Genomic DNA, 23102 nt, shown 5'->3' with positions numbered 1-23102 from the left:
GTGTGAGCCACTCCCAGTCTCTCTTTAAATCCTTGGTTAATGGAGTCAAATTTGCAAATAAATTGCAACTCAGAGACTGGGAGTGGTTGGCCCATTACAAAAGCAGTTTCTCAGCTCTTGATGGTCACACCTCCACATTAGCATCTGACTATGGGCCACATCCCCCCCCGCCCCCCGATGAACTGACTTATTTTCTCCTCTCTAGATGTTCACAACTCCACATTAACTGCCAATGATGGGCCAGCCATTTCCACCCTGACTGAATAGACCTTGTCAGCTCTGGCCCTCCCCTTTACTGAGACCTCCTTTTTAAATTGTACTCTGGAACCCTTCCTCCCTCCCCACTCATGCATCTGACAAAGCAGATCTTTGCCCCCAAAAGTTTATGCTCCAAAATATGTTAGTCTGTAAGGTGCTACAGGACTTCTTGTTGTTTTTGAAGATACAGACTAACACGGCTTCCTCTGATATTTGTCACTTAAAAATAAACACTCCATTACACACATACAAAATGGAAAAGGAAGGAGTATTGTGGAAAGGGATCTAGGAATCATAATGGACCACAAGATAACATGACTCAATGGTGTGATACTGTTGCAAAAAAAAAAAAAATAGAAACATCATTCTGGGATGCATTAGCAGGACTGTTGTGAGAAAAACATGAGAAGACATTCTTCCGCTTACTCCACACTGATTATGTCCTAAATGTGGTATTGTGTTGAGTTCTGGGTGCCACATTTCAGAAAAGATGTGGACAAACTGGACATTTAGAGAAGAGCAACAAAAATCATTAAAGGTCTAAAAAACAGGGTCTATGAGGGAAGAGTGAAAAAACTGGGTTTGTTCAGTCTGGAAAAAAGACAGAGGCTGACATGATAACAGTTTTTAAATATCAAAAATGTTACAAGGAGAAGAGAAAAACCTCTGATAAGAGGACAAGAAGCTTAAATTGCAGAAAAGGAGGTTTAGGTTGGACATTAAGAAAAGCTCTCTAACTGTCAGACTCGTTTAACAATGGAATAAATTACCTCAGCCTGTTGTGGAGTCTCCACCATTGGAGATTTAAGAGGAGGTTAGACAAACACCCATCAGGGATGATCTAAATGGTGCTTGGTCCTGTCAAGAGTGCAGAGGACTGGACTTGATGACCTTTAGGGATCCCTTCCAGTTCTAGGATTCTATGACTCCACCAAGCTATGTTAATGTAACTTTTATATACATACCTATGAGAATCTTGAAATATTCAATTTTATGCAGTTCTCAATCCCAAATTAGTTCAGAGCATAGGAGTTCTATTGTGTATGAAATGATAAATGCCTATCAACTGCTTTTAGGCGGTGACTTCCTTCCCACTTCCTCCTAAGTATAACCCCATTTGAAAGATAAAGTAATCCTATTCGTAAGATGCATTTGCAACTTAAAAAAAAACGTTTTATCAAACCAAATCTTCTGAAGAATTGGCAAGATTGTTATGTTTCGGAGGCCTTTCCATAAGATTCTATGCAAAGTTAATTGGGTATTATAAGTCAGAGATTAAAGCCAGTAGGGACAACACAGGTCACCAACATCACCCAGCACCATGATACTAAACTTAAAAATAAAAATTACACCACTAGAGATTAGATTATTATTCACCGCAGCTGGAGAACAGGAGGAACAGAAGTGCCCAAAGCATCCAAGGTAAAACTATGCAAGAGTTTGTAGGCAATTGGATGGGAAGAAGAACAGAACACAACGTAAGTAGAAAGAAGATAATGGAAAATGGGGCTCCAACTTTGAAGGAGTTAAAAATATTGCCTATGAACATCTATCAAACTGGCCTTTGACAACGAGGTGGACCTGTTACATGCCTCCAACTCTGACAGGGTTACAAATATTGTCAAAGAAGGTCTACCGAATTGGCCTTTGAAAGGCAGGTGAGTGCGGCTAAACTTTTACAGGTTTCTTAAACAAGAGCAACATTAGGGAAGAGAAGTAAACTAATGAGAAGCCAGGGTAAGTAATTCTGTGGCAGACTGTACAGGAGTGAAAGACTTATTGCACACAACAGAAGGCTATTCTTTATTGCAAATCTGGAAGGATCAGCCTGTGTTCAAAGAGAATATAGGGTACATGAAGCGAGACTTGTTTGGATACAAACTGAAATTAAAAGGAAAAAAAAATCAAAGGTTTCTACTGCAGAGATGACAGAAAGAGGAAAAGCTTGCCCCCCTCTACCTGCTGTCAGTGTTTGAAGACCAGAGAAAGTAACAACATAGGGATTTGGCTGAAGCGAGTTACATAGAAATAGCTAGATCGAAGCCTGAGTAGCACGCAAAGGTTGTCAGCTTTTATTCTGCTCAGTAGGTCAAGATGCACGTTCCACACGCACCCTCTGCAAAACTGAAGGGCAAGATTTGCCAAAGCAGCTAAGGACTTTGGGGGCTGCAGAGCAGCTCCTTACAGGGGCTCAATTTCTAGCAGGCCTTCAGGGACTAGGGTTGCCAGCTGACTAATCACACAAACCCAAGCTTCCCTTGCCCTGCCCCCTCCCCAAGGCCTGCTGCACTCCCTCCATCTCCCTTCCCTCTGCCCACCTTCACTTTTTCTCCCCAGGCTGGGGCAGAGGGTTGTGATGCAGGAGGGACATGGGCTCTGGACTGGGGCTGAGGGGTTGGAGTGTGGGAGGGGGCTCTGAGCTGAGCCTGGGGCAAGGGTTGAGGTCAGGAAGGGGCGCAAGGTGCAAACTCTGGGAGGGAGTTTGAGAGCTGAAAGCAACTCAGGGCTAGGGCAGGGGTTGGGGGTGCAGAAGTGGGTGCTGTCTCCACAGAGGTGGCATTTATCTTGAGCCATTGGTGGCACGGCAGGGGAAGACAGGCTCCCTGCCTGCGCTGGTCTCACACTGCTCCCAGGAGGGGCTGGCACATCCCTGTGGCCTCTGGAAGGGGGCTAAGGGCCTCTGAGTGCCATCCTTACCACTCAAGCACCACCTCCACAGCTCCCACTGGCTGCCGGTCTCAGCCCCTGGGAGCTGCAGAGCTGGGGATGGGGAAATTGTGTGGAGACCACCTAACCCTCTTCAGGAGCCGCAGGGATGTGCTGGCCGGTTGCAGGAGTGGCACAGGACCTAGGTAGGCAGGGAGGGAGGGACTTCTAACAGCCTAAAATCTCCCAGTCTGGCTTCAGTCACCTCTGGGAGATCAAGCCCGATTCAGGGAGATTTCTAGTGAAACTGGGACGGTTGACAATCCAAATGTTAGCCTGCAGGTTCATGCATTTAGGGGAACCAACAAGATAAGGAATTGGCCCAGTAGGTCTCCCACTAAAGTCAGCGAGGGCCTAATGTGCATCACATATATATCCACTGGGTCCAGGACTGGACCATATGGTCTATGCTTATGAATGTAATGAAGGATGTAAATGAACCATATCTTCTTAAGCCATCAAATGTGTCACCAAATTCCTCAGTTAAAACTTGCCTGTTTACTGAGTCTATTTCTTTAAAGTTTGAGGCTCTTGAAGCACTCCTCCTATTCCTAATACACTTTCTCTTGGTTAAAAGGCCCGATTGTGAGAGATGTGTATTCCCAGTGAATACATTCTGGTAAATTAAGTCTTTTTCTGTACAAGTTCAACCTCTCTAATCTGGAATTCTCTCAGCCACCAACGTCCGTGATCCGGCATGATATTAGTTAGCCAGATGAGCACTAATCACGGGTGCAACTAAGTTTCTTATGGTCCCATAAAGTTTGTTTCCAGCCACCAGTCCTGGCTCACAGTGCTCTGTGCTGTTATTTAGCTGGAGTTTACCCCTAAATGTCTCCTAAGAGCCCAGCAAGCAGTGGAAGTGTTGGTAATACTGCTAGACAATACTGACTTCCTGTATTCCAGCAAATTCTCTCATCCAGCATCGGTCAGGTCTTGGGGGTGCCAGATTAGAGGTTCAGTCTGTACAAGGAGTCTTTGATTAACAAATGGGCGTCCTTAAATGTACTGATCAGAGTTATCTGATGGATTTTTTTCTTGCAGCTTTCTTAATTCTGGATTATGAACAGCTCTGTTATTCATCATCAGTTATTTGCATTTCAGTAGAGCTTAAATGTCCCAAACCAGGAACTGATGTCCCATTGTGCAGGGTTGGGAGGAGCCTTCAGGTGAGCTCTGTGCAGGGACAGAGCTTCCTGGAGCTCAGGGCACCAGGACTCCAGCACAGAGTGGAAGGCTGAGGAATGGCAGTGCGTGGAGGTTCTGCCTCTTCCCCACTTCCACCAGGAAGGGCGGGCCTGGAACACAGGGTCTTTAATAGCTGCTGCCAGGGTCCCAGGCTCAGCCCCCTCCCCCTTTCTCAGTCCAGGCCTGGGTGGAATGTACAAGCAAATGCTGCTCTATGTGGTGTGGTAAACCCAGTGGTAGACACTTACCTGGAAGCTTCTGGAGCCTTCTAGAAGGACAATATACTGGGTTCTATTTGAAGGCTAGGGAGTCGGGGGGCGCAGCCTGCCCACAAGTAGAAGGCCCCTCTTAAAGGGAGGGGGAACCCATTAAAAAAAAACATGGCCCCAACAAAGTACGGGGGACAACTAAAGAGAAAAACAGGGAGGGGAGTGGAGGTCAAAGGTTTAAAACAAGGGAACCAGAAGGGGACACCGAGCAGAGAACCCCGGACAGCACCCACTGCCCCTCAAAGGAGTCGAGAGAGCCAGTGGACGCCGCCCAAAGGACCTCTGCCCAGATTCGTGAGCAGAGAGTGGAGCGGAAATAGGCCCCACAGTCACAGGCTTCTCACCCCCCGCCAGCCTCCTCTCCCGAGTGTTATAAATGGCTACCTTGGCTATAGCCAGGAGAAGGCTGATGAGGAGGTCCCGCAACTTAGTGGGACCACGGATGGCGTGTGCAAGGATAAAAAGGTGTGGGGAAAAGTGCAGCCAGAACCTCAGCAGGAGGTTCTGGAGGAGCCAGAAGAGGGGTTGCAACCTGGCGCACTCAATGTAAATGTGCACCAGGGTCTCCCTCGTTCCACAGAAAAAGCAAGTGTCCAGGAGGGGGGTGAACCTCGCCAAGTACACCCCCGTGCTCACTGCCCCATGAAGGACTCTCCAGCTTATGTGCCCGGTGGGCCGTGGGACCAGGGTAGAGTAGAGGCTGGCCCACCAGGGATCCCCAACCTCCGAAGGTGGTAGAAGGTCCTGCCACTTGTGATCTGGGTGGGACGTGAGGGTGGGGAAGTGGAGCGTGTGAAGCATGAGCGTGTACAGATGACGCCTGGGCACGGTTCGAAAGGGGATCAGCTGCAAGGCGTGCAGCCAGCTGGGATGATGCGGGGGGCGGGGGGGCAGGAAGGCTTGCAGAGCCAGGGGCCCACAGAGAGATCCGGAGGGCCAGGAGTGAGAGGGGGGAGGGGTGCACCCTCTCGCAGGAGCCGGCGTAGGTAGGAGTGAGCAGCAGGTGGCAAGGCGGCCTTCACCTCCTCAAGTACGCGCCGGGGAGAACGTAGGGTGGAGAGCCCCATGTGCTGGGCGAGCGCTGGGGCCTCCATCCAGTATCCCCGGTCGTAGTCCAGGAAGTCTCCAACCCTGGTGATTCCACTGAGCACCAGCATCCGGCACACCGCGGGGGACTCTGCTGCCTGCACATGGAGGTAAGGGTTGTGTAGCAGGGGCTCCGTGAGGAGGTCTTCCCCCGCGGTGGCCCCTAAGGACCTGAAGACTGCGAGCAGCCGCCAGGTGCGGAGGAGGTCCTGGTGGAAGGCTGGCAGCTCTGAGAGGTCTCGCGGATGGCCTCTCAGAGGCACATAAAGGAGCTGCTGGTCGTATCGGAGCCCTTGGAAGCGACGGAGGAAAGCATGTGCCAGCGTGCTCCACACTGGACTATCTGCACTATTGCTGTTGAGGAGTCCCTGCAGGGCCTGGAGGCGGAAGACATGGACCTGAGTGTGGAGGCAGGTCAGGCCCTGTCCTCCCTCCTCCAGGGGGAGATGGAGAACCCCTGCAGGGACCCAGTGCAGTCCTGGCCAAAAGAACTCCAGAACTACCTTCTGGAGGGCGGCCAAGAAACCCAGAGGTGGGACAAGGGTGTTGAAATGGTGCCAGAGCATGGACAGGATTAGTTGCTTAAGTACCAGTGCCCTCCCCCGTGGGGAGAGGCACTACAGCAGCCCCGCCCATCTCCGCAACCGCTCAGCCACCCTGCCCTCTAAACCCTGCCTGTTTTCTGGCGGAGAGGGATGCGTGGCAGATAGAGAGACGCCCAGAAAGGACAGTGCACCTGCACTCCACCGAATGGCCTGAGGCGTGGGTGGGAGGCGGCCCGCCTGCCACCCAGCCCCGACCACTGGGCCAGAGCTCTTGACGCAGTTGACCCGGGCGGAAGAGGCTGCCAAGTAAACGGCTTGACAGGCCTCCAACCGTGCCAGGTCTCCCGGGTCCTGGACCATGAGGAGTACGTCATTGGTGTACGCTGACAGAACCAGCCGCAGCTCCGGCTCACGGACCACCGACCCCGTCAACCTTCATCGAGGGAGACAGAGGAAGGGCTCGATGGCCAGAGCGTAGAGCTGGCCTGACAGCAGGCAGCCTTGACGCACCCCTCGCCCAAAGCTGATCAGAGCAGTCAGGGTCCAGTTGAGCTTGACCAAACACTCTGAGGCAGCATACAGCACCCGGAGAAACCTGATGAAATGGGGTCCGAAGCCAAAGGCCCACAGAGTGCCCAGGAGATACCCGTGGTCCACCCTGTCGAACGCCTTCTCCTAATCCAGGGACAGGAGGGCGAACGACAGACCATCCCTGCACCCGAGCTCCAAGAGATCCCGGACCAGATAGAGGTTGTCAAAGATGGTGCGGCCCAGGACGGTGTAGGTCTGGTCAGGGTGGACTACGTCCTGCAGCACGGACCCCAAGCGACGGGAGATGGCTTTAGCGATAATCTTGTAATCCGTGCTGAGGAGCGAGATGGGACGCCAGTTCCGAAGGTCGCGGGAGTCCCCCCTTTTTGGGCAGCAGGGTGAGGATGGCCCACCTGCATGACAGGGGGAGGACCCCCGTTTGCAAGGACTCGGCCCAGATGCTGAGCAGGTCTGGGCCGAGGACGTCCCAAAAAATGCGGTAGAACTCCACGGTCAGCCCGTCCATGCCCAGGGATTTGTTGGTGGGCATAAGACGGAGAGCTTCTGAGAGCTCAGCTAGAGTGAGAGGAAGCTCTAGCCGGTCCCCGTCGCCCATGCTGGCTGAAGGGAGTTGGTCCCAAAGCACTCTGCAGGCGTTGGCATCGGTCAGATGTGGGGAGAAAAGGGTGGTGTAGAAGGTGTGAGCCCTCTTGCGCATGTCCACCGGATCCGTAAGAGGGGTGCCATCCTCCACAAGGAGGCAGAGGAAATGTTTCTTGGCACCCCTCTTTTTCTCCAGGGCATAGAAGAAGTGGGAGTCGCAGTCCATCTCCTGGAGGAGCTGGATCTGCGACCTCACAAGGCTCCCTGTGCCCGAAGGGTGTCGAGGGCCCTGAGCTCGTCCTGCTTCTCCCAGTACATGCCGCAGAGGGATGGATCTCTGGGGCTGGCTGCCAGGTGACTCTCCAGCTCAAGAACCTCCCACTCCAGCTGTCCTACCAACGCATCCCACCACCGGCTGGCCCCCCCCAGGCACAGTCGCGGCAGAAGAGCTGCGTGTGCACCTTTCCCAGATCCCACAGCCGCCGCGCCGAGGGAAAGGCATGCTGTTGCCTGCACCAGGCCAGCCAGAACTCCTGGAAGGATGCCACGAAGCCCACATCCCCGAACAGGCTGTTGTTGAAGTGCCAGTAGGCCGACCCCTACTTCCCCGGAGAGAGGGAAGCCTTCACAGCCACCACATGGTGGTCCGAGAAAGGGGCCGGCCGCACGCTGGAGGAGTGGGCCTGAGAGAGATGTTGCCGGGAGATGTAGATGTGGTCCAACCGGGAGTGCATGGATTTGTGGCCCACCACCCGGACGCAGGTGAAGACGGTGTCCTCATCCAGGTGGTGGCTGTGCCAGACATCCACCAGGGAGCGAAGATTGATGAGCTCCCTGAGGACATCTGTAGCGGCCTGGCACTGCTCCGTCCCTGTATGGTTCCACTCCTCGAGGATGCAGTTAAAATCCCCACCGAGCACCAGGCACTCACGAGGATCGATGGAGTCGAGGAAGGCTGCTGCCTGCCAGAAGAAGGATGTTCTCTCCGGGCCGGATGTTGGGGAGTAAACTTTGATGAGGTGGAGGGGCAGCCCCTCCATCCATACCCGGAGATACAGCAGGCGGCCTGGCATGACCTCGACGCTCCCCAGCACCTCGGGCTGCAGGTCTGGGGAGAACAGGGCTGCTACCCCGGCCCAATGGGCCGAGAGGTGACTAAGATGGACCCCGCCTCCACACTCCAGCCACCAGCTGGCTTCGGCGGTCTGAGTAGTGTGGGTCTCCTGTAAGAAGGTGACCGAGTACCCCCCCTCTCGGAGGAAGGAGAGCACCTAGCACCTGCGGAGTCCCGACTGCAGCCCCTGGTGTTCAAGGTGGCAAAGATGATCAGCAGTATTTAGAGGGCTGGGGAGGATCCTCACCAGAGGGAACGCCAACAGTCCCTGTGGGGCCACACAGCAAGCTGTGGCCGACACCATAGGTGATTAGAGCGTCACGGAAGCCACAGGCCTGTTGGTAGGCCTCAGCGTCCCTCCTCCTGGTCCCCTTGCCCTCCTTTAGAAGGGCCCTCACGGACTCAAGGATGAAGCGAAAGTCACCCCAGCGCTGGAGGGTGAGAGCTACTTTGTTCTTGGAGCCGCAAACGTCCTCCAAGAACTTGCATCTCATCCACCAGCGCATGGGGTGCCAGGGCCTTGGGGTCTCGAGTGCCCCTCGGCCTCGTATCTTTTTGGGCCCGACGGCCGGCAAGGAGGTCGGGCTGGAGGCTGGGGCTTGGTTTTGGGAGGAGTAGGGGTGGCGGAGGGACAGCAGCCCTGAAAGTTCTGGGAGAGGGCAAAGCAAAGGGGGCCTCCCGAGGGTTTGCAGCCTTGGGAGTGGTTATGAACAGACAGGGTCCAAGGCGGGGGCAGGAAGGAAAGGGATGGGGGCAGGAGGGGTAAAGGTTTTATGGAAGGGGGAGGGGCCATGAGGAAAAGGGTGAGGTGGAGGAGGAGGGAAGGAGGGTGGGGGAGGCAGTGGGGGGGAGAGGGAGGGTCTGGAGGGGGATAAGGGCACAGGTTCCGGGGCACGGCATTGATTGGAAGAGGGGGCGGGGGCGGGGGCGGGGGCGGGAGCGGGGGTTAAGGTGGGAGTGGGGGCAGGAGTGCAAACAAGAGGGGTTTCGGAAGGGGGACCTTTTCCGGGTGGTGAGAAGGGAGAGGGTGTAAAGGATAAGGTGCCAGTGCATTCGGGGGCAGGCACTGATGAGGTGGGAGGGTTGGCATTGGGGTTTTCGACCCAGGATGGAAGGGAGAGCAAGGGGGGAACACAGATCCTCCCAGAGCATCCAGGGTCTGGGAAATTGCGGTTGGGAGGGTGTCCCCAGCCAGGGGGATGGTCGCACCCCACGACGTCCCTGAACAAGGACGGGTAGTGGTTAGGGGATCGCCGGCAGGTGGGGAAAGAGAGGGGGATGGCTGAGTGTAGGCAGTCGGCCTGCAGGCTTCCAGTAGCAGGCCCTCTAAGTCCAGAGCAGCTGGGGTTAGGCCTAGGGCCTCAACCTCCTGCGAGAGGAGGGCGAGGCCGGGGCTCACCTCCTCCGGGCGCTCCACGACGGCGGTCTGGGCAGCAGCCGGAGGGGTGTTGGAGGAGGGCACGGGCTCAGGACAGGCCTCTTCTGCCCCTTTGGGCTTGGGCTCCGGGACAGAAGGGCTACGTCTACACGTGAAGCCAACATCGAAATAGGCTATTTCGATGAATAACATCTACACGTCCTCCAGGGCTGGCAACGTCGATGTTCAACTTCGACGTTGCGCGGCACCACATCGAAATAGGCGCTGCGAGGGTACGTCTACACGCCAAAGTAGCACACATCGAAATAAGGGTGCCAGGCACAGCTGCAGACAGGGTCACAGGGAGGACTCAACAGCAAGCCGCTCCCTTAAAGGGCCCCTCCCAGACACAGTTGCACTAAACACCACAAGATCCACAGAGCTGACAACTGGTTGCAGACCCTGTGCCTGCAGCATGGATCCCCAGCTGCCGCAGCAGCAGCCAGAAGCCCTGGGCTAAGGGCTGCTGCCCACGGTGACCATAGAGCCCCGCAGGGGCTGGAGAGAGAGCATCTCTCAACCCCGCAGCTGATGGCCGCCATGGAGGACCTGGCAATTTCGACGTTGCAGGACGCGGATCGTCTACATGTGCCCTACTTCGATGTTGAACGTTGAAGTAGGGCGCTATTCCGATCCCCTCATGGGGTTAGCGACTTCGACGTCTCGCCGCCTAACGTCGAAGTTAACTTCGAAATAGCGCCCGACGCGTGTAGCCGCGACGGGCGCTATTTCGAAGTTAGTGCCCCTACTTCGAAGTAGCGTGCACGTGTAGACACAGCTAAGGTGTGGTATCCTCCATTGCCGCTGCGACGGCCTCAGTCACCCCCGGCAGATGGTCAGTAGCTGGTGGTTCAGCAGGTGGATCAGGGCTGGCAGCGATCTTTAACACCTTGTGCGGCACATCCACCCCGTTCTCCGACAGGGTGGAGTGCCGGGCACGTGCATTTCTTTTTTTGCACTTCCCCCTTACTAGTAGCCAGTCCTCCAAAGAGGTGGGTTTGGCGGTACAGGAGGAAGGACCAGGGGACGGAGGTAACGAGGAGGGAGGGAAGGAGAAGGAGGACGGGACAGTGAGGGAAAGGGATGGCCCGCACTGGGGTGGGCCCTGTCCAGGTCCTGCCGCCGGCCCTGCCTCTCTCTCCTCCACAAACCTGGCTTGAATGCCCGCTCGGGCGCTGGTGCCTGCTTCTTCTTGCCACTCACCATGAGCCTGGGCGTCGTCCGATGCCCGAGCGGCAATGGTTCCGTCCGGGGCGGGAGGAGGAGGGGCGGTCCCAGGGCCTGCTGCGGTCAGGGCATCGCCGGTCATGTGGCTGGAGCCCCCCGGGTCGGAGGAGGTCCTGGGCTCCCCTCTTTTGTGCTGGGCCAGGGGGCAATCCCTCCGGACATGCCCCACCGCCTGACACACAAAGCACCGGGCCTCCCCCAAGGTGTAATAGACCCGATACTGGGCCCCTTGATGAGGCACCAGTATAGTCCCCTCCTGGGCCACCCCACCCTGTGCTGCCGCCTGCGGCAGTTGGATTCGCGCCTGACGGCGGAAGGCGAGCACGTGCCGTAGCACTGGGTCTTTGCATCCTAGAGGGAGGGAACTCAGGACTGACAAGGGCCGGCCCAGGAAGGTGAGGAAAGACAGAAGGGCAGAATTGGGGAGGAAGGGAGGGACAGAGGAGAAAACCACCCATATGCCCAGGTCCTCGAGCTGCTCCAGGGGCAATCCCGACCGCCAAGCCCCTCTCCACCGCCTCCTGAGTGCGGCCTCCAATGCCAGGAAGAAGACGATCTTTCCGAACATTCAAGAGGCCGCCACCACGGCCGCGGGCCCCACCACCCGCGCCAACGCCCGCACGTAGGTCTCGATGTGGGGCGAGGCTGACACCACAAGGCAGCGGACTCCGTGCCTCCTGGTGAGGGCGGGGAAGGGGCCGCGACCGTTGGGGATGGTATTCTGAGCGGAGGCGGAAGGAGCAGGATGCATGGCGGCCGCCACTGCCTGGGCATATGACCTGGGGGCTGGGGGATCAGAGCTCCCAGGATCGGTGGAGGAAACAGGGGGCCGGGAAGGAGGGGAAGCTGCAGCAGGTGTTTCGGCAGCTGGGGTGGAGGGCCCAGCCGCGGGAGGTTTGGCCTTCTGGGCAGGGCTCTTGCCCTTTTTGGTCCCCTGGCCCTTCCTGCCCTTTCGGGGGGGCGGATTCGGGGTGGGGTCGCTGGAGGAGGGCGCCACGGCGGAGGCAGCAGGAGCCCCGGAGCCCACGCCTGCGCCCTCAACCAATGCAATGGCAAGATTCCCAACAGCCCTGGACGAGTGGGCCACCATTTCAAGGGTGGAAGGGGTAGTAGTGGAGGGAAGAGGGAGGGGGGCATCACCAGATGTACCCCCTGGTGGTTGTGGAGGTCATGATGAGGGGCGCAGGGCAAGGAATTTTATAGAGGTAGGGCGCTATAAGAAAGAGTGGGGGAGGGGAGGAGAAAGGGAGAAGGGAGGGAGGAAGCGGCTACCCCTCCCCCACTGGCCAGGCTGAGGACCTGGTCAGGTGGGGGTGGGGCAGGAGGAGAGATGGAGGAAAGGGAATGCAAGAAGGCTACAACTCCCAGCACAAGATGGTAAATGGCTCCTACTACTGCACTGGGATGTGGGGGGGGTCAATATATGTATGTGTGGGGAGGTGAGTGTGAGAGAAGGGGAGGGACTCAGGCACCTAACAAACACAAAAAGGGTGGGGTGGGCACAAAGGGAGGGGTAAGAAGGAGGGGTGGCAGAGCCAACCAGGAAGGGGAGGGGGTGTCAGGGGAAAGGTGCACCCACGGGTGCCTGAAGGTGGGCCCACAGCAGCTCCTGCTGCAGAGCCCCGCAGATGCAGGAAGGAGGAAGGGGCAGATGGTTAGGGTGGGGCCCAGTTGGAGAGGGCCCCGGTGGCAGCTGGGTGTGTGGGGTGGGTAAAGGAGGTGGTGGCTACAGGTGTGGGGCAGGGACCACACGCTAACACCCCATCCCCATCTATGCAGCCACCCCTCTGGGGCCCCGGTGGGGAGGGGCCCCACCCAAACTCACCACCCCAAGCCGCTCCACAGCAAGCTGTGGAGGGAAGCCCAGCCGTGGCCCAAGAAAGCCCCTTACCTCCTCTGGAGCAGTGAGGATGCAGCAGCCAGTGGATGGAAAGGTGGGCCCAAGTAGAGGGCCAGCAAAGTCCCCCCCCAGAAGATGGAAGGAGGGGGGTACCCCCCTCCCCACCAAGAAGCAGGGCAGCAGGAGTGCCCCCTCACACCACCCACGCAGAAGGCCCAGAAGAAACTAGCTGGGAGGCGTGGGGTGGGGGGGAGAAGAAAGCAGCCTGCCTAAGGCAGGGAAGAGAAGCTGGCTCAGAAAGGGGGCCAAAGGACAGCCCCAGGGGGGCCTTAAGCAGCCAAAGGCTGCCCAGCACCTCACCTCCCAACCCTGGGGCTCCCCAGATGGGATCCTCGCGGCAGCCCTGCAGCCTGGAGGACAGAGTGTTTCTGTTCCCTGTCTAGGCCGAGACCTTCATTGGTCAGATAGACCCTGTGCTCCCCATAAAAGGCTCCCCATCTGGTAGCAGGGGGGAAGGTTTTGGGACGAGCAGGAGCACGAGCACAAGCACGAGCACAGCGAAAAGGTACCACGGGGAAGTGGTGGGCGAAGTGGCCCAGGGTGAGGCTACTACTTTGGGGCAGGGGTAAAGGTCCTGCCGGTTGCCTCTTGTTCTCATAGGGACCCTGGGCCGGAGTCCAGGGTAGAGGGTGGGTCTGGACTCCCCCCACCCTTCCCCTGAGGGATCACTTACTGGAGCAGGCATGGGCCTGCAAGGGGACTGGTATTATTCTCCCTGTACTGGTCCTGCCTATGATGAGGATGGCTTGCTAAGTGGAGACCCCTGCCTTTGGAAGGACCTGGGCAAAAGCGGGGCCTCCGTGAGTCTCTGAGGCAGCACAAATCCGCCAGGAAGCGCAGGGACCCACAGAGGCTGACAAGGAACTTTGTCACAGTGGTTAGTGATATTTTACTGGGGATTTCAATTGTCCTGAGACTGGCTCAGATATCACCCGCACATTAAGAAAAATGTGTGGTACTGTACTGTTGTTGAAGATAAAGCTTGTGAACCGGGCATTATAACAGAGCATTAACTGAATTCAAGAAGAGAAACCCCTTTGATAGCAATGTTACCTTGCCTGGAATCCTGCTGCAGATCAGAAGAGTGGCTCTGCTTGAGCTGAGCGCTGGCACTTCCTTTGGAATTTAATGCCAAATGTCAGGACTTTGGAGGTCACCTGAAGAAAGAGATGAGTCTTGCAACATGCATTGACGATATGAAGACTGCCTAATATCAGCTGGAATTAGTGAGCTGCAGCTGTACTCCACCTCTCCCTCTGCCTGGCATATTAAATAATGCCAGGGGCATGTGCAGACAATAAGATGCCTGCCCAAGAAGTCAGTACCCTGCACAGACAACATAATGGGGAAAGGAACGTCAGGAGTCCAAAGCTCTGCCGTCTGAAGTGTCTGCTTTGAACGAGGCTGGTATTCCAGTGAGCACAGAGTGGGTGCCAGTGCCCAGACTATTTAGGGAACTGTCAAGACAGATAAGACCCTTCTGCTGAACTTGGAAGCAGGCAGCAGCTACTGCAGTGTGATGCAATGGTGCAGTCTACGTGGTCTAATACCTTGCTCCTGCTAGAATCGCTGCAGTTTGCAGGAGAAGCGTTCATGGGCAACCTGAGATATAGAAACTAGCATGCACTGGTAGGCTCGCCTGCAGAAGGCCTTGGCTGGGGCACAGTCTTCTAGCCAGCAGTAGACAGTTAGCATTTGGAGTCCAAGACCATAGAAGTCAGCAAGTCCCTAAGGCTCTGTACCACCTCTGCAATGAGAATGGATGCCTTCAATGGTGGGGGCAATTCGAGATTCTTCCAGTTCTCTGATTAGGGTGACCATCCTGTTTCTCGCAGGACAGTCCTTTATTTACGCGGTCCCACATGCGTCCCAACTTTTTTAAGAAATGGGCAAACTTTCTCTTACTTTGTGGGGCTCTGTTCCCTGACACCCAGTGTCTCAGGGGGGCAGCCTCTGCAGACAGGGAGCCCCACTGAAGAGCAGCTGCCCAGTTCCCTGGCACCCTCTGCCGTGGGGTGACACTGCCACTGCCACAGAGCTCCTCTGTGGGGAGGCTGCCCTGTTAGCTGGTACCCTGTGCCTTGGGGCAGCAGCTTCTGATGCAGTGGAGCTTCTCCATGGGGAGACTGCCCCATTCCCCAACGCCCCATGGTGTCAGTCTGTTGCCAGACAACTCCACAACAGGGTGGCTGCCTCGTTCCCTGGTGCCCTACACCTAAGGGAGACAACTGCTGCTGCCAGGGAGCCCCTCCATGGGATGGCCACCTTGCGCCTTGGGCACCCTCTGCCTTGAGGAGGCAGCTTCTGCTGCAGAGAAGCTCCATTGTGGGGTGACTGCCCTGTTCTCTGCCCCAGCACAGCTGGATGGCTGTGAAGCCCCTATTCCCAGCACATATACCCTGCCAAGAGATTACCAAACCCGCCTCCGCTACCTCTCATCAGGAGGCTGTGGAGACCCCACACCCAGTGCCTCACCATGGGGCAGCAGCCTCCATCACCAAGGAGCCCTGACATGGGAGAGCATCTCCAGAGGCAAGTGTCCTATATTTGCCAAAGCACAACGTGGTCACCCCCCATCTCTAATGAAACTTTCAAATAGAATGACCTGTGCTTGGTCTTGATACAGTACAGACAAGTGATTTTTCAGCCAGGTCCCTGTTTTCTCCAGGCACCACTGCAGTAGAAGCACTGTCCAGATGATGACAGAGCGGTGGCATCATAACTATGAGTGCCCTCTGATCTACCATATTATCAGTGGTATTCATTAATAAGATTGCCCAAAAATTCCTGTAAGATCTCCTGTTCAGTTGCATTTAACTGTGCTAAACTGACTCTTTGGGTTGAAATTTTCCACGCGGTATGTCTCAGCCTCAGCTGGAATTATTCTGGACAGTTATAAGTCTTTGGGAGAGATGAGTGCAGGGAATTGCAGTTCACACATGCTCAGAAGACCCTTGTTGGACTTCAGCAGCTCCTCTTCAGTTACCCTCTTCAGTAGGTGTGCGAGAACCTCTCTCCTCTCCTTCTGCTTACTGGACTGAGAACATGCTATCCTCTCAGAGTGACTGAGTATGTTACAGCCCTGTTGGACTTTCCCTGCAACTGCAGCTCTCAGACACTCCAGGCTAGGATGGGGCCTGGAAGTGGAATGGAGATCAGGGAGCCTGGCTGTCCTGTGCTCCCAATGTCACCCGCTTCCCTGGTGTCAACAAGGAGGAGTAGAGTGTGTGAATGAAACAGAGGGGACAAGAGCTGTAGTATGGTAATGTAGCCAGACAAAATCTCCCCACTACAGACCAGCTTTTGCCTCCCCTCTAAGGTGCCTCAGAGCACACAGGACACTGAACAGCAGTTAAACAGCACAGTCTTTGATGCCTTCCTAAAGGGGCCCAGATGTGCTGGCTCATCGTGACCCTGAGGAACCGAAAACACAGATAGAGGGCTAGCAGGCTAACCGTTAACGAAGGGCCTCAGAGAACTGCCCTTGGCTAGTACTGATAAAGTGATGCACCCACACAGCCATCTCAGGAGAGAAATCCCCGCCCAAGTAAGAGAATGTCCTGTACTTCAAAATTCCTTATCTCCTGTCTTACAAGTGCAAATTAAGTAAAAACCACCCTTGTAAGAACTGGCATCACAAAGACAGACCAATACAATCTGGCACCATAGATAAGAAAGAGAATACATAACCCAAGGGGTATAAAGATGGACCCAGCAGCGCACTGACTCCGAGTGCATTTTCACCAACTACCTGCTGGTCGGGTCAGGTGATTGCTTCCCGAGGTCCTTGACTGGGGACGCCTAACCTTGTATTCATCTTTCTGCAGAATTGAGTGACCGATCCTGGCTTGGCTATGCTGGTATTGAGAGACGCAAGGAGGGTAAGATATACCCACATTAAGGTTTCCTTTTGGTGTACACAGTTAAAGAATTAGAGCTCTATAGGTAAATGTCGTATTAAGATGTCATTGGACTGGATTTTAACGTAACCTGTTAACACCTGTACTCTGCTAGCATATAAGTAGCAAACAATAGCCTTTAGTAACAGCATGCTTATAACTGTAGCTTAATAAGCTTTTAACTAGTTAAGATCTAAGCCTGACTGCTGTTTGGTTACCACAGCCTGGCCATAGGTGAGAGTGCTGAGAGCCTAGAGTGGAGTTGTGCCACTCCACGGAGCAGACTCTTGGGCACCCGTACCCAGCTATTGGCTGACAGGTGTATATATGTGTAAGAGAGTAGGAATGAAGGAGGAAGAGAAACTGTGGGAGCGGGAGGTGCTGGGCAAAGAAATTGAATGAGGATCTGGGTGGAAGAGACAAGCAGATATGACTGAATAAAGAGATGGGACAAGGAATTGTGGCTTGGGAAGACAGACCAGCTGGCCACACAGACTAGGACTAAGCTAAGAAACTTATGAATGTGGCTGTAAGTGCAACTTACTTCCACCCTCCTGTGTATCACATTAGGGTTGTTGACCATACTGAATAACTGCTTAGTGAATGTGTTCCATGCATCCTGAGCTCAGGACAGGGGAGGGGTTCTATGCAAAAGATAGCATGTGACTGTGTAATTAAAGAGTGTCCCATAATGCATGTGTGCAAAGGAGCCAAATTAAGAGAACACTGGCTATCTTACTTCTAGCAGTTCTAACTTGGGCTTGCAACTTCACATTCTTTTAATGTAATTTTTACATATTAATACATATTTACATTTTTCCATAGCACACAGGTGTTAGGATCTCCCCTAAAGGGTAAACAATTCTGATCAGAGACAAAACAGAGTTTCTCACTGTAAAAGGACTCTGGGGAGAATGAATAGTGACTCTCTACTGTGAGATATTTCAGATGAAAGGGCAGAGCCAACGAGGGCTATATACACTCGCCACTCAGCCTCATGGAGTCCTCATTAGGGAATTTGTGTTGTTTCATCTGGGGAGAAGGCAACAGGACTGTTGTTTAATGAAGTCTTCTTTGAGCCATGGCATTCACAACCTTGAATACATGCCATTTTGCAGAAGAGCAACAGATACTGTTTCAGATTTCCTGCCACATAGCTTTATCAGTTGGTAAGATCATTCTATCTACTCAATATTTTAGTGAGGTGTCTTTTACCTAGATATTTCCATGCATACGTTTTGCTAAAATACATTTTTTAAATATTCTGCATTGCTATTTAATTGATTTAGGCTACGTCTACATGTGAAGCCAACATCGAAATAGGCTATTTCGATGAATAACGTCTACACGTCCTCCAGGGCTGGCAACGTCGATGTTCAACTTCGACGTTGTGCGGCACCACATCGAAATAGGCGCTGCGAGGGTACGTCTACACGCCAAAGTAGCACACATCGAAATAAGGGTGCCAGGCACAGCTGCAGACAGGGTCACAGGGAGGACTCAACAGCAAGCCGCTCCCTTAAAGGGCCCCTCCCAGACACAGTTGCACTAAACACCACAAGATCCACAGAGCCGACAACTGGTTGCAGACCCTGTTCCTGCAGCATGGATCCCCAGCTGCCGCAGCAGCAGCCAGGAGCCCTGGGCTAAGGGCTGCTGCCCACGGTGACCATAGAGCCCCGCAGGGGCTGGAGAGAGAGCGTCTCTCAACCCCTCAGCTGATGGCTTCCATGGAGGACCCCGCTATTTCGATGTTGCAGGACGCGGATCGTCTACGGCTACGTCTACACGTGCAGCCAATATCGAAATAGCTTATTTCGATGTTGCGACATCGAAATAGTCTATTTCGATGAATAACGTCTACACGTCCTCCAGGGCCAGCAACGTCGATGTTCAACTTCGACGTTGCTCAGCCCAACATCGAAATAGGCGCAGCGAGGGAACGTCTACACGTCAAAGTAGCACACATCGAAATAGGGATGCCAGGCACAGCTGCAGACAGGGTCACAGGGCGGACTCAACAGCAAGCCGCTCCCTTAAAGGGCCCCTCCCAGACACAGTTGCACTAAACAACACAAGATACACAGAGCTGACAACTGGTTGCAGACCCTGTGCCTGCAGCATAGATCCCCAGCTGCTGCAGAAGCAGCCAGAAGCCCTGGGCTAAGGGCTGCTGCCCACGGTGACCATAGAGCCCCACAGGGGCTGGAGAGAGAGCATCTCTCAACCCCCCAGCTGATGGCCGCCATGGAGGACCCAGCAATTTCGACGTTGCGGGACGCGGATCGTCTACACGGTCCCTACTTCGACGTTGAACGTCGAAGTAGGGCGCTATTCCTATCTCCTCATGAGGTTAGCGACTTCGACGTCTTGCCGCCTAACGTCGAAGTTAACTTCGAAATAGCGCCCGACGTGTGTAGACGCGACGGGCGCTATTTCGAAGTTGGTGCCGCTACTTCGAAGTAGCGGCACCAACTTCAAAATAGCGCCCGTCGCATCTACACGTGTCGGGCGCTATTTCGAAGTTAACTTCGAAGTTAGGCGGCGAGACGTCGAAGTCGCTAACCTCATGAGGAGATAGGAATAGCGCCCTACTTCGACGTTCAACGTCGAGGTAGGGACCGTGTAGACGATCCGCGTCCCGCAACGTCGAAATTGCTGGGTCCTCCATGGCGGCCATCAGCTGGGGGGTTGAGAGATGCTCTCTCTCCAGCCCCTGCGGGGCTCTATGGTCACCGTGGGCAGCAGCCCTTAGCCCAGGGCTTCTGGCTGCTTCTGCGGCAGCTGGGGATCTATGCTGCAGGCACAGGGTCTGCAAACAGTTCTCAGCTCTGTGTATCTTGTGTTGTTTAGTGCAACTGTGTCTGGGAGGGGCCCTTTAAGGGAGCGGCTTGCTGTTGAGTCCGCCCTGTGACCCTGTCTGCAGCTGTGCCTGGCATCCCTATTTCGATGTGTGCTACTTTGACGTGTAGACGTTCCCTCGCTGCGCCTATTTCGATGTTGGGCTGAGCAACGTCGAAGTTGAACATCGACGTTGCTGGCCCTGGAGGACGTGTAGACGTTATTCATCGAAATAGACTATTTCGATGTTGGCTGCACGTGTAGACGTAGCCTTAATGTCCTGTTCTACTGCCTTAACAGGTAACACCCTGATAACATTTATCTCCATCCCACTGAAGCAACCTATAGATGCTGAATGAATTTATTCTACTCATGGAACAGAGGTTAAGAACTTCCAATAGATCAAACAACCCTGTAAACTTTCCAATGAAAGAAGTCTGTTTCTGGAATAGGTCTGTTAATGCAATACTCCAAACAAAGAAAATATACCTCAATATAATTGAGCTGACAAATGGGCTTGGCAAATGACCTGAAGCATGTATGCAACATGCTTTTTAAAGCTAAAATTTCCTCATACTGATCTATCACTATGATCACAAAGGTTTTGCAGACGCCTTAAAAGATTTTAAGTAGATGAATTTTCAATGCTTTCTGATAAACTTTTAAGCATTTTAAGATTTCCATTTGGGCCCCTAAAATCTCTAGTCACATTGTTATGGAAATCTTGGCAATTATTTTTCAGTTCTTTCATTCTGGACTCAATGTTCAATCTTCCAAGACCCAGTTGAAGGACAAACACCAAAACTAGAGGACACATAAAAAGCACATTAATGCAATATACGTTAAAATGACATGAAATCAATTCCTTTAATGCATTTTTAAAGAAACTGTTTCATAACCCCCCCTTCTCCATGCTGACAAGACAAGATCCGAAAGGACCCTTCTGAATGCAGAAGAAATAAGATGCTGATTGGAAATTGACAACTTTTGAAGGCATTAATTGGAATTCCTTTGACAAATCAGAAGAGTCCTTGGTCTAGAAGTATACATTGTCTTCACTGGATGTAAAAATTAACAACACACTAATGGTGCTTGTATATTATTTAGTCCAAGTAGAAATAGTGTGATCTTTCAATGAAATTCAATATTAAAAGTCATATTTCATTATTAAACCTTTCCAGAGGTGCATACAAATTACGTTTGTTTAATTCTAAAATGTCAGACACTCAGAGCCTTTGAATATTTGGTCCAAATGACTTTGAAAATTGAAAGATGTTGGCTCATTTTCCTCTAGTCTTTAACTTCTCCACCAATAAAATGGACTCAGACAGAAGACCCTGGAAGATATTAGCCATCTTTGAAATATTAGTGATTTAAAAGTAATTTCTTTGAACTTCCCAGTCTGTAATTTAAACTATAATATTGTACTTCTAAATGCTAGTCCCATTTTAAAATAATTATTTTTGAAGCATGTCTCTTTGCTGGTTTAATTCCTCATTTACATCCTCTACCTAGCCCTCCCTCCCCACCGGCCTCAGATAAAAACCCCACAGGATTTCATTGTTCTTATCCAGATCTGGAAAAGAAGATGGACCTAGATAACTAATGTTGCTTAACCCTGACGTGACCTTGACCCAACTTCCAAATCCAGAGAGCTGGAAGAGCTTCCAGTCTCTGTGATGTGCTATTGCACTATTTGTTGGCTTTGTAAAGGAATGACAATGGACCCTTAAGTACGGCCCTAAGCCTCATAAAAGGACTTCTGCCTATGCAAAGAGCAAATCAAGTGCTACTCTTCTGATTTTATGCCGACTTTGGACTGTCTGTAAGTAGTAAATAATGCCACCAGATTAAGGCAGTAGAAAACTGGTGCCTACATGGCTATGCCTACACAGATGTTATTTTGAAATAACTTTGTGAGCGTCTACACTACGCACATGCTAACTCAATAAATTCATAATAGTGGGTGCAATATTTCAAATTTTGTAAACCTCATTGCAGGAGGAATAACACCTATTTCAAAATAAGACACAGACTAGGGCTATTTTGAAATAAGTCATTATGGCATTCAATGGCACTGTTCTGAAATAGGCACTAGCTATGTCTACATGAGCCCCCTCCTTTCGGAAGGGGCATGGTAATGAAGGAGGTTGGAAGATGCTAATGAGGTGCTGACATGAATATGCAGTGCCTCATTTGCTTAATGGCGGCCACGCGCTATTTGAAAGTGCCACTTTTGGAACACATACCACCTGTGTAGACAGGAGCTTTTTGAAAGGACCCCCCAGACTTTCAAAGCCCCTTCTTCCTATTTGGTTTTAGGAAGAAGGGGCTTTGGAAGTCCAGGGGTTCTTCCGAAAGGTCCTTGTATACATGGGCAGTTTGTGTTCTGAAAACGTGCATGGCAGCCATTATGCTAATGAGGTGCTGCATATTCATGTCAGCGCCTCATTAGAATCTTCTGAACTCCCTCATTACCATGCACCTTCCAATAGGAGGGGGCTAGTGTAGGCGTAACCAGAATGTGCCTGGACGTGCTATTTCAAAACAGTCGGGTGCTATTCTGAAATGCATTCTCTTGTGTAGCTGTGTTATTTCAAAATGAGCTATTTTGGAATAGCTATTCCAGAATGGATTATTTCAAAATAATGTGGCTGTGTAGATGCAGCCCATCTGTCCTCCTTGATACCCCATAAATGATATCACAATTTGCCCATAAGTTATTTTCATCTGTATAATTCCTGTCCGGTGTAACTGCAGCAATGGCACAACATCCCAGTGTAGATGCACAACAATGAAGCAAGACGAGTTTGAACTGGAACAGTGTCTCTGTTGGGGTTGCATGACTGATATAGTCACATCCGTGTAAACAGCTCTAGTCTGACAAGTCCTAAGGCAGGTGGGCTCATGCAAATGTCCACATGTGGAGATGTGGAGTCTGCTTACATGTCACTGTGCACTCTGTGGAGCCAGATACACTGGCACAGACTGGGACTATGCCTGCGACAGTCTTTGCTTGTCACAGTTAATATTACAGTACACACTTAATGTGTCAAACAAAACTTCAATGCCAATATTTTGGATCAGCTTTTCCAATGCACTGAGCACTGGCCTGTCTCTGCTCCCATTGGCGCCAACTATTGGAGCAACACTGAGCACTTTTGAAAGTCCCACTCCCTTTTTAATCTGTATAACCCATTTTTCCCCAATGCTAAATATCAACCCCATGTCAAACTCACAAGCTGCAATAGAGCATAACTAGCATTTACATTGAGCTTTGAGATCCTGTGCTAAGGGCTGCCAGAAGAATGCTTATTACACTTACATTGCCCATAATTTATGTTGGATCAGCACAATGAGATTCTGACTCATTGTTCTGGACACAATTTTACCTAAAAAGGACTGAACATTGTTAGGAACTCTAGAATGCATTTACTATACATAGCTCCAATTAAAGCAAGTTAATGAAATATAAGAAACAATTATGTATGGCTTTTAAACTGTATCACTAAACAATA

General features: G+C 52.6%; 1 long non-coding RNA gene across 1 annotated transcript; it reads left to right on the top strand.

The window, feature by feature from the left end:
• The first annotated feature begins 411 nt into the window (after positions 1 to 411).
• LOC142018612 (uncharacterized) lies at positions 412 to 18072 on the top strand. Its single transcript, XR_012646873.1, has 3 exons — positions 412 to 1916; positions 16672 to 16725; positions 17569 to 18072. It is a non-coding gene; the product is annotated as an uncharacterized LOC142018612 (long non-coding RNA).
• Positions 18073 to 23102: the final 5030 nt, after the last annotated feature.

The sequence above is a fragment of the Carettochelys insculpta genome, chromosome 10, assembly GCF_033958435.1.
Source record: "Carettochelys insculpta isolate YL-2023 chromosome 10, ASM3395843v1, whole genome shotgun sequence".
Taxonomy (NCBI): domain Eukaryota; kingdom Metazoa; phylum Chordata; order Testudines; family Carettochelyidae; genus Carettochelys; species Carettochelys insculpta.
The sequence above is the reverse complement of the archived record's forward strand: the minus strand, read 5'-3'. Positions and strand labels throughout refer to the sequence as shown.